We start from the raw sequence: 12,854 nt of genomic DNA on the forward strand, positions 1-12,854 counted from the left end.
TGGCGTAAAAAGTTATGCAGAACACAGCACGCCAGGATTATATGATTAAGTTTATACTCCGCCATATGGATGGGTGTCAGAAATAGGCAGAACCGGCTGGCCATGATTCCAAATGTGTTCACCACTCTTCTGGCTCTGGCCAGCCGGTAATTAAAAACCCTCTGTTCCGGGGTGAGGGTCCTCATCGGGAATGGCCGCATAAGATGGTCCCCCCAGTGCAAATGCTTCATCTGCAACGAAGACGAATGGGAGTCCTTCCACATTCTCTTCTGGAGGTGGCAAGTCCAAGCTTCCATTCTGCAGACGCCTGTAAAACTCCGTCCGGGCGATGACTCCACCATCGGACATCCAGCCATTCTTTCCCACATCCACATACAGGAAGTCGTAATTAGCCGACACCACCGCCAACATCACAATACTATTGAACCCCTTGTAATTATAATAGTATGACCCCGAGTTGGGTGGTGGGACAATGTGGACATGTTTCCCATCAATTGCCCCTCCGCAGTTAGGAATGTCCCACCGCTGGGCAAAGTGGGAGGCCACAGTCTGCCATTCCTGTGGCATGGAAGGAAACTGTTGAGGAAAAAAAAATGAGTATTTTTGCACATAAACATGGAAAGCAGATTAGACACAAACCTTCTTGGCCAACATCCAGATAACATTTATTAAGGGGAATTTTACAACACCAAACTATAAGGTACACCTATCATATTCCCCCCCCCCTCTCATGGGCCATTTCTAACATTATAGGGGGGGTAATCTTGGACAGGTAACCCTCTTCACTTCATTGAGAGATGAATGCCTAAATACAGGGTATTACTTGGAACAGCCCCTCCTTAGTTACACTATTGGCAGCCCACTGGACCGGTAAGAAGTGTCATAATACAAAGATATAAATACACACTGTACACATTTGAGCACATTTGGACATTCTGCTATTACCTAGCAAGATAATAATAGGATACAAAAACTTTAAACATTACAATTTGAAAGTATACAGGCAGGCCCTTGCACTACATGCTTTGGGGAATTCATCCATAAATCTGACCACTAAAGAGATGGGTATAGTGTGAATGGGTTTGGCAAAGTCAGCAGATAGATGATTGAGGATAGATAGAGAATTGGTATCAGCTGACTTAGCAGTTGGGGGGAGGGAGGGTTAATAAAAATGATTTGGGGACACTACAAATCAGATTTCTAAACATTTTAGGGGGTGTTTGGGGTAAAGCACTACTATGGAGCTGACAAAATACATTGTTAAGTGACTACATGAGGTGAATATAGGGGCAGGAGACCATGCTGGGGAGGTAAGTGAAGGCAAATATGTATGAAGGACAAAAAAAATAATTACAGAAAAATCCAGCATGCGTGAGGAGAAAGGGGACATTCACAGCATATTACAATCCTGGTAATTAGGGAATGAGGAAAGAAATACAATATATTATCAAACATTAAATACAATAAAATGTGATATTAAAGGATAAACATCTTACCTTCATATACTCCTTCTGCAGGACCTGTATGATGGCAGAACAGGTCTCCGGGATGATCCCCAGAGCCTGGGGGGAGATGCCTGTCGAGAACTTCAAGTCCTGCAGGATTTCCCTGTCACCAAGTACCGCAGGGTAGCGACGAGCCTCTGCTCCGGAGTGATCGCTTGCCTCATGCAGGTATCCTGCCTGCTGATATAGGGGGTGAGTGAAGCCAACAAACGGTGAAATATGGGGTCCGTCATCTGGACAAAGTTCCTGAAATCATCAGGATTATTCTCACGGATCTCATGGAGCAAAGGCATATGAGAGAACTGGTCACGCTGAAGCAACCAATTCTTGGTCCATGAACTCCTCCCCACCCTGTTTATGGACTGGACTTGTGTCAAGGTCAGGACCCCAACACCAAGCCCCCGCACAGCACGAACTCTACAAGGAGTACGTATACGCAACATGGCTAGAAAACGGTCGGCTGCTCAGAACGAAGTAATAGAACGCACTGAAGAACAGCAAGGCCTGTAAAGAGCGACCTGAAAAACAGTAACGAACGAACAAGAACACAATGACAAGTCAAGGGTACTCGCTGCATGCACTGAAGAGCAGATACAAACCCACAAGCACAAAATGAACCGCAGAAAACGATCTGAAAGCCACGAGTCTGAAAAAGCGTGAATCGTCTCTCACCAAACTTTTACTAACACGAGATTAGCAAAAGGAGCCCAAAGGGTGCCGCGCTTGGTTCTGAACTGGCCTTTTCTAGTCCCGTCGCACGTGGTGTACGTGACCGCGTGGTTGATGATGGGAAAACTCCTTCTATGTAAGCTTATATTCAACAAGCATAGACTAAGGCTCGTTTCACATCTATGCATGTTGCTTTTGAGCGTTTCTGCAGTGCTTTTTGCGGTGCTTGCTGCGTTTTTGAACATGCGTTTTTGCTGCGTTTTGGGTTTTTTGTTTTACAGTGTTTTTTTTATACTGTATACAGTGTAAAAAAACTAAAAGAAAGAAAAAAATGCAAAACGTGGCAAAAACGCAGTCAAAACGCGGTAAAAATGCGGTACTTGCATTTTGGATGCTGGTTCATTGAATTCTATTACATGCAAAACGCTGCATTTTGCATGAAAAAAAGTCCCCGACCCTTTCCAAAAACGCAGAGGCACAAAAATGCATTGATGTGAACATGTTCCATAGGAACCCATGTTAAAAAATTCCCATACATTTCTGCAAAATGCAAAATGCATCAAAAAACGCATTAGTGTGAATAGAGCCTAAAAAGAGAAACTCGCGCTTTCTTTTTGCCCAGGTAGTGGGTGGGGTTCTCAGCCATTTGGCTAAGATGCTGCTCGCAGGACTTTTTTTCCCATCATGTAAGCACTCAGGCTTTCACACTGGGGTGGCTTGAGAGGTGCTTTACAGGCGCTATTTTTAGCGCTAAAGTGCCCCAGTGTGAAAGGGGTCTTAGGATAATGTGATCAAGCTCTTATCTGATTTTGTGTGGTATAAATTCTGTGTGAATTTTCGAAAAAGAGTTCCAGTTTGCATCTAAGCTAGTGTCATCTAGTTCTTGGGTGCAATTCTCAGCTATAATACCTTATTCCTGGTTCCAGAGTGGAGGAAGCTGTGTATTGGCAGAGGCACCTAGGCGGGGTGCCAACTGGGATCCTCCTCTTCTACAGCGAATGGAACACAGCTACACCAGCCTCAAGCACCACACCTTGAAGGAACTCATTGTCATGTTCAAGAAACCAGTTTGAGATGATTTGAGCTTTGTGATATGGTGCATTGTCCTGCTGGAAGTAGCCAGTATCAGAAGATGGGTACACTGTAGTCATATAGAAATGGACATGGTCAGCAACAATACTCAATTAGGCCGTGGTGTTTAAACAATGCTCAATTGGTACTAAGAGGCCCCAAGTGTGCCCAGAAACTACCCCCCACACCATTACAACACCAACCTCAACCATTGATACAAGGCAGGATGGATACATGCTTTCATGTTTACGCCAATTTCTGACTCTATCATCTGAATGTCGCAGCTGAAATTGAGACTCATCAGACCAGGCAATGTTTTTCCAATCTTCTATTGTCCAATTTTGGTGAGCCTGTGCGAATTGTAGCCTCAGTTTCCTGTTCTTCCTTGTCAAAAAGGTTTTTAATAGTTGAGCATAAAAGTTTAATACAATTAGGTACAATAAGTACTAATAATATAATATAACAGAAATGATAAATGGTACAACTCATTGGCTTATTAATTCATTACAACCAGGTAATCAATACAATACCTTCCATTTAACATTTGGTTACTGTCTGACCAAGGGAATGAAGGAGATTTTATGTTAAAATAGATTGTCTTATTTGTTGGACCAGAGCTTTGGAGATATTGTTTTATTAAATCATTACATAGGTAAAATATAGTAAAAATGAGTTTAAGATGTAAGAAAGAGGAAAGGAAAGAATAGTAGGACAGATAGAAATAGAAGAGAAAGAGTCCACAGGATTGATTCAGGTAACATGGCATGATTTTGTTGATATTAAGAATGCTATATTATCATTATAATGGGGTAAAGAGTTTCCTTAGCTACCACGGTTTAAGAATTGAATTATCAAATATTGGCGATAAATGATACTTAATCCAAGGGTTCCAAGTTTTTTCAAATATAGAAATTTGGTCTTTCTATTGACAGCATTTTGGCATGTGACATGAAAGTGTTTAGTCTGTGTTTGGTCTCGGGTATTTCCAAGTTGGCAGACCTCCATGCCTTTGCAGTCGTCTGTTTTGCAGCAGTGAGGAGTTGCGTAAAGAGTTTAAATTGATTATGTGTGAGACAATCTGGCTTTAAGCTGAGTTATGCCGCGTACACACGAGCGGACTTTACGGCAGACTTTGCCCGGCGGACTTTTCAACGGACTTTACGACGGACTTTCTGAATGAACGGACTTGCCTACACACAATCCACCAAAGTCCGTTGAATTCGTACGTGATGACGTACGACCGGACTAAAACAAGGAAGTTCATAGCCAGTAGCCAATAGCTGCCCTAGCGTGGCTTTTTGTCTGTCAAACTAGCATACAGACGAGCGGACTTTTCGACCGGACTCGATTTCGACGGATTGATTTAAAACATGTTTCAAATCTAAGTCCGTCCAACTTTTGAGAAAACAAAGTCCGCTGGAGCCCACACACGATCGAATTGTCTGACGAAATCCAGTATGCCGGACCAAGTCTGCCGTAAATTCCGCTCGTGTGTATGCGGCATAAGGCTATGACAGGATCTGGTTGCAACTTTAGTTCAAACATTCTGGAGGCAATTTCAAATATTTTTCCCCAAAACGTTTGTACCGTCAGACAGGACCACCATATATGCATATGAGTGCCTGGATCTGAACAGCCCCGAAAGCATTGAGCTGCTTGGGTTGGCGCAAAATTGGCCAACCTGGAGGGTACAAAGTACCAACGAGTTAGAAACTTATAGTTAGTTTCTACCGCCAGAATGTTTGGTGAAGAAGATTTAGTTGCAGTCCAGATTTTAGACCAATCAGCCATATCCAACGATTTTTCCAAGTCCTCCTCCCATTTCCGGGCATAAGGTGGTTTTTCGAGGCAAGGATTCATTGAAATTTGTGAATATATGGAAGAAATCATACCTCTTGAGTGGGGGTCTTTTAGGCATACTGATTCAAAATTAGTGATTTGGAACAGGGAGGTATTTGTGCTTACCAAAGGTGAATAGAAATTTTTAATTTGAAGGTATCTAAATAGTTCGGAGTGTGGTAGCTTATAGGTATCGCAGAGGGTAGGAAAGGTGAGGAAGGATGTGGAAGAAATCAGTTTATTTAGCCGAGTAATGTCTAAAGAGGTCCAGGCTTTGAATGATTTAGGGGAGACCCATGCTGGATAAAAAGCAGGGTTTTTGAGGAAGGATAAAAGAGGGTTATGAGGAGATTGTAATTGGTGTTTAAATTTGAGCTTATCCCATAAGGATAGAAAGTATTTGGTGATAGGATTACGTAGATTCTTCCGATCTTTGGAGTGGAGCCATAATATATTTGAAATAGAGAGTGGGTCGCATTCTGAAGCTTCTATTATTACCCATAAGGGTATTTCTTGTGTTGCATGGTATTTAGAGAGGCTGGCAATGTGTGCTGCTCTGTAATAGTTTGCAAAGTTCGGAAAGCCAAGGCCTCCCTTGAGTTTTGGCAGGTGTAATGTGTGTAAAGATATGCGGGGTTTGATGGAGCCCCAGATAAAAGTTGTTGATCTTTTTTGTATTATTCTTAAATAGTGAGGAGGGATTGAGATTGGTCAATACTCTAAATAAGTAAAGCAGTTTTGGCAGAATTGTCATTCTTACTGCGTTAATTTTGCCTATCCATGATAATGGAAGATGTGTTCATTGCTGTAGGAGTTTTGTAATCTGTTTCAGGATTGGGGGATAGTTTGCTGAGAAGAGGTCATGGTGAGAGGCTGTTAAGTGAATTCCTAGATAGGGAATTGACCTTTCAGCCCAAATAAATGGAAGTGCATGTTTTACCGAGTCCAATTCCACTTTGGAGAGAGATATATCCAGGGCTATGGATTTTTTAGGACTTATTGAGAGACCTGAAATCATCGCGAAATTATTGAGAATGGGCAGGAGATTGGGTCCAGAAATTTGTGGAGATGACAGAAATAGTAATAGTAATGTCATCTGCAAATAAACATAATTTGTGTTGGTATCCAGCGGTTTCTATACCAGTGATAGTCGGGTCTGATCGAATTTGTTGGGCTAAAGGTTCTATTAGGAGAGCAAATAAGAGAGGGGAAAGTGGACATCATTGGCGTGTTCCCCTCTCTATATTAAAATAATTTGATTTGTATCCCGCATATTTGATATATGCTTTGGGTTTGTTGTAAAGTGCTTCAATCCATGTCAAAAAGTGGGGTCCAAAACCCCATTTTTGTAATGTGTAGCATAGATAAGGCCATGATACAGAATCAAAGGCCTTTTTTATATCGAGTGAAATGAAACAAGAAGGTATATGGCGTGCTTTAGCTATTTGCGCTAATAAAACTGCTTGACGTACATCGTCACCAGCTTGGCGTGTTGGCATGAAGCCTACTTGGTCCCTGTGGATTAGATTGCCTTTGACCTTGTTTAGTCTTTTGGAGTAGCAGTAGAACAATGAAAGGCCCTGAGGGTACCTCTTTGTTTAGAGGTAGCCGAGGCTGTAAAAATTTGTGGATAAAAATGAGACATAAATTTAGGAGTAGAATTTTTTGTGAAGTGTGTTTCTTGTAAACAAACTATGTGAGCCTTTTGGGCATGAAATGTACGAAAAGCCTTGGTTCGTTTCTGGGGTATATTAATTCCTTGAACATTCAGGGATAGAATGTTTAGTGGTGCCATGGTAACCGAATGGAGAAGTGAGACTTACCAAATAGCGTGTTGTTCCCGTTAAATGGGTCAATCCATGTGGACTTGAAGAGTGAGAAGAGGAGGAAAATATAAAAAAATGCTGAGGTGAGAACGAGAAAGAAAACAGAAGCGGTTAAAGAATATCTTATATAAGATATTATAAAGAAATGTACAGAGACTTCCTGTGAGAAGGGATAGAGATCCCCCTCAGGGAAAAAAGTGCAACCGTCAGACTTCCACATATTATAAGTGGAAGAATGAGGGAGGTAGAATAGGGCACACGGATCTCCCATACCTGGGAGAAGAGCCTTCCAATGAGAACATGACCAAGATGTTCCTAACAGTACACCATACAATCTAAGATAAATTTTGGAAACGGGATCCAACAAAATTAAGGAGGGGAAAACCGGGGAAGTGGGAAATTTGAGAATGTTACTAAGCAATTTCAAGATCCCATGGTAAAGTGTGTATCAGGCTGTAATAATGAAGAAGGGAACTGGAGGATAGAATAGGATTAATGGGTCCCTAAACTAGTAATAAGGGTAGAACAATAGGTCAACCTGAAGGGTTTGGAGTGAAAAAATCCTATGATATTGACAGCATATTAGAATTCCTAATATTAAACTAAAAATCAACTAAAGATTGAGAACTATAATAAGTAAATCAATTAAATCTTGTGGTCAGACTAAAAATTATAAATACTTTTAGACCATCTGTAAGTATCTTTTGAGGAGGGTTTAAAGTATTTTAAATTTTCTACACTACATGTGCAATGGTCTATATTCTAATTTTAGGATATTGACCGTAGTTTTAGAGCAAAAAAAATAAAAAATAAATTTTTTTAATTTTAAAAAAATGAAAAAATGTAAAAATATAAAAAAATAATAAAAATACATTTAAAGATAGTTATCTTCAGCTGTGACTAAAAAGATAAATGAGAATTATAAATCATGCGGTAATTAAATAAAGGAAATGTAAAATAGAGTTTTTATATTAGTAGATTACTAGTTTCAAGGCAAGAGTGCACGGTGCATCTGTGATGAAAGCTATTATCAAGATGAAGAATGAACAGTAAGCTCTGCTTAAATTATTTCCTTCAGTCCATAGAATCATCTCTTTCCTGAGGGGGAGATGCAAAGCGACCTCTCTTATGGGATGGATGGTTTCCATTTCTCAAGGTGGATTGAGAGGAGTTGCCTGCGGATGATAAGGATGATGATCTTCTACGTGTTGATGTAATACGTGGTGAGGAATCCATTAGGTGCAAGTCTATGAGCGTTTGTTGAAGTTCTTCATTAGATCTACAGATGTATTTCGTTCCATTGTAAGCAAAGCGTACAGAGAATGGGAAGCCCCATTGATAAATGATGCTCTGACGTTGCAATTCCATGAGGAGGGGTTTCATTGCTCGCCTTTTTGATATAGTGACCTGGGATAAATCAGCGAATAGTTGGTAGTTGTTACCTTGAAAATTTAGGTCTTTTTTATCTCTGGCTGATGATAAGAGCTGTTCCTTTGTGCGATAATAGTGAAATTTCACTATTATATCACGTGGCGGACCATCCAATTTTTTTGCTGTAAGGGCTCAGTGTATTCTGTCAAACTCCAATCTTTCAATTGGGATATCTGGTTGCAGTTCATGACATAGAGCCGTTAAGGTGGATTGTAGGTCAATGATCGATTCAGGAATTCCCCTGATGCCTAGATTGGACCTTCTGGTTCTATTCTCCTGGTCTTTCAATTTAGTTTGGTGCATTAGGTTTTCCTCTCTGAGATTTTCCATAGCAGTGTTATGTTCTTGTGTGGCATTTTCAAAATTATCCATTTTAAGTTCTAGTGCAGCTGTGCGGTTGCCTCAGAGGTTTGTTTTAGGGCTTTATGCAACATATGTTCAAATTATTTAAGTATAGGTGGAGCTATTTGTAAATTCTGTGAGGTATCTTGTGAGGTGAAAAGTTCACTTTCTGAATCAGCTGGGGAGTCAGGCTGTGTCATTTTGTGCCTGTGAGAGCGCACTGAGGCAGTGTATGAAGAGGGGGGCGGCGCCATTTTAACAGCTGCTTTCCCCTGTGAGGTAAGGGGATTCTTTAAATTAGAACGGCCGCCTCCCAGAACTATATTTTCCCACAAAAACGGTAGATACTGAAGCCTGTGGTTATTTCTAATACTTGCGGGTTTTAGTTTGCGGCTCTTCTCCCGTACGGAACGGAGCTCTAACTGTGCATGTCCGCACCGCTAGACTCCGCGCATGCGCCCCCCCAGTTTCCTGTTCTTAGCTGACAGGAGTGGCACCCAGTGTTTTGTGCATTTAGAGATGGTATTATGCATACCTTGGTTGTAACAAGTTGATATTTGAGTTACTGTTGCCTTTCTAGCATCTCAAACCTGCCCATTCTCCTCTGACCTCTGACATCAACAAGGCTTTTTCATTCACACAACTGCCGCTCACTGGTTATTTTCACTTTGTCAGACCATTCTCTGTAAACCTTAGAGATGGTTGTGTGTGAAAATCCCAGTAGATTATCAGTTTTTAAAATACTTAGACCAGCCCATCTGGCACTAACAACCATGCCACGTTCAAAGTCACTTAAAGTCACTTAAATCCCCTTTCTTCCTCATTCTGATGCTTGGTTTGAACTTCAGCAAGTCATATTCACCACGTCTAGATGCCTAAATACAATGTGTTGCTGCTATGTTCCTCTCCCATCTAGTTTGGCTGATTAGCAATTTGTGTTACCAAGCAATTGAACAGGTGCACCCAATAAAGTGGCCAGTAAGTGTATGTGTACACACGGCGAGAAGAAGTTAAAAACAGGGAAAAACAGGGAAAGAACCCAATACCCAGAGATCAACAAACAGCAGCTACAGGCCTGATATTCCTCCACGCCTTTATCCAGACCTTTTGTCGCCATCTGTCTTTCTCGAGACCCCGAATTTTCCATACCTCACCAAGAATCTCACACACCACCACCGGAACAGGAAGGACTTTCTGCCGAGGGGATACCTGACACCGTGCATTCCAGGTGTAATATCGGACTACTAAGCTGACTAGAAAAAGAGTGTCCAAATCAAATCCCTTTCGATTCTGCAATGCTCCATACATCCACTCAGCATAAGACATGCTAGGCAGGAATGGAATATTCAGAGCCCTCCCCACCTTTTTACAGACTTCTATATTGAAAGGGCACTGAAGCAAGAAGTGGTCCATGGTTTCCACTTCACCCTGACACTCCGCTCTTGGATAACCACGATTGTCCAAAGAGCGGCACTTCACGTTCCCCCTCACATAGAGCCTACCGTGGAAAGTGAGCCAGGCCTGGTCCCTAAATTTCAAGGGAATCCGCTCAGAATTTATTAAACGTAAACCCTCCTTCATAATATGACCTGGGCAATCCATTAAGGCCAGTGGCCCATGAAAGACAGTACCCACGGAATCAGGTAGGTCTTAATCAAGTCCACCCTTTCCCTCAAGGAGAGCCGCCACCCTTTCCAGCATTTCACCTTGACATCAACATCATTCAGCCTGGCTTCCCAATTTGACTTACTGTAATCATCAGGGCCAAACTCGATACTTAATACTTTGACTTTCTGCTGAGGCCTCGGGAAGGTTTCCGGAAGTGCAAAGCTCTCACCTCCCTCGCTCATCCAGAAAACTTCACTTTTATCACGGTTGACCTTGGAGCCTGATGCCTCGCAATACTGCTCTATAACTGAAACCACCTCCTGCGCCTCCTCTGTCCCAGAGATAAAGACAGAAACATCATCAGCATAGGCTACAACCCTCAAGGGCGGCTCACCAGTCACCGGCACCCGGCACAACGGTCCGCTCTCTAGCCTTCTGATGAAGGGGTCGATTGGGAACACGTATAGCAAAGGGCTCAGCGGACACCACTGGCGCACCACCGATCCAACCACGAAGGGCCATCCAACCCAACCATTAACAAGCATGAAGTTCTCTGCCTCTCTGTATAAAGTCTTAAGCCATCCAATAAACCCACCCCCCTGGCCATACTTGTCAAGGAGAAGCCAGAGGTACTCATGATTGACAAACTCCCACCACTCTGACTTACTGCTGCAGAAATCCAGGATGGTTACCTGAGCCTGAAAAAAATCCTCAAAAGATTGTCTTACTCCTCGTCATCCAGTAGAGCCGAATTAATCCTCCAAATACCCTTTCCTTTAGGTGACATATCTGAAGCATTGAGAATAACAGACAACAAAAGGTGATCAGAGAACTCCACCATACAACACTCAGGAGCCGAAAAAGGCAGAGTCCCCCTTTAAAAAAAACCTATCTATCCTGCTCTCACAACTGCTTTGCTTAAATGTGTACCCCGTGCTGTCTGGGCAACGCTTAATATGCGCATCTTTCCGACCTGCTTCCCTGGCTATCATATTAAGAAAAACACTATCATATCTCAGGCTGTCAGTGGAGCCTTTCCTGTCTTTGGGCCTAGTAACGGTGTTAAAATCACCTCCAAAGACATCTTGCCGAGATGTAAAAAGGAAAGGCTTAATCTTTGTAAAGAGGCATTTCCTCTCCCATCTAGTTTGTGGTCCATAAATATTTATTAAACGCAGATCATGCCCCTTCACAGAGACGTCCAGGACCATACACCTTCCAATCTCTACCTCAATAACCCGCCGACATGTTACCATGCCAGTAAAAAGTACTGAACCTCCGCTGTAAGGCTCAGGCGCAAGAGACCAGAAGGAGGGCCCACGCCTCCACTCCCTCTTTGCCAGGTGGACATCGGCAAGGCTATTTAGCCGGGTCTCTTGCAAAAATAAAATATCAGCATTCATCTCACTGAGCAAAAATAAGGCCATATTACGAGCCCTTACAGATTTTATGCTGGCAACATTAATCGTTGCCACCTTTATCGGAGTGGGAACTGCCATCAGGATGATTGAGGTAGGCGTTTCTTAGCCTGAGCTCCCTCCCCCTTACTGGAGACCTCGACCTCTTTAGAGGACACTCTACCTTATCCTCCTCCATCTGAGACACGGAATTAGAAGACTCCTCCTCCCCCTCAGATAAGGACCCAACTTGTTTCCCAGCGGTAGATCATCTACCTGTAGGGATGAAACCGAGGAGGCAGAGGTCAGGACTACCTTATTCCTCCTTCTCCCCACCTTGGTCCACTCTCCCTCCTCCCCTGAAACATTACCCTGAAAAGCCTCATCTACATTATTAGCAGTGGCAACATCCCCCTTCTTCACCTTAGAACCTCTACTAGAGGTTTTACGCTGCCTTAGGGAAGGCCCTGATGAAGCTGTCACCTCAGATCTGCACAAATCTGCCCCTTTGGCAGCCTCAGCCAATCTGGATGACTTATTTAAATTTGGAACAATGGGCACCTGAAACACTGGGGAAGAACACACAACAGAAGTAGACACCGACACAGTAGGGAGCACAGACTGGGGAGCAGACACAAGAGGGGTCACACCTTCAGGTTGGGAAACTGACACCTGGAGGGGGCCCTCAGGACTAGCTGAAACAGATGCACCAACCCCTTGCTGTCCCCCACGTTCCTCCTCCTCCATCCTCAACAGTTCTTCCACCACCTCTGGCTGATTATGGAGGGCTTCAGGGCATAGGCTATAGGGGTGATCTAACTTGTTACAAAGATTACAACGAATACTATTGCAGTCTTTTGCAACATGCCCTGAGCCCTGACAGAGGGAACATTTCTGCACAGAACATGAGCTTAAAAAATGCCCCTTTTCACCACAGCGATGACACAACTTTGGTTGCCCTGCATAAAAAGTAATAACCCTATCATGACCTATAAAGGCAGACGAAGGGATGTGCTTAACAAGATTACCCGTGACATGCAGTTTTACTAACACTGTCCATCCTCCTGTCCATATCCCCCTATCATCTACAACTTTCCTCAGGGTGGCTTGGACATCAGCATATCTCCCCAACCACACCACCAGATCCGCAGCAGGAATGGACTCAT

This window comes from Aquarana catesbeiana, linkage group LG01 (assembly GCF_042186555.1).
Source record: "Aquarana catesbeiana isolate 2022-GZ linkage group LG01, ASM4218655v1, whole genome shotgun sequence".
Lineage (NCBI taxonomy): Eukaryota > Metazoa > Chordata > Amphibia > Anura > Ranidae > Aquarana > Aquarana catesbeiana.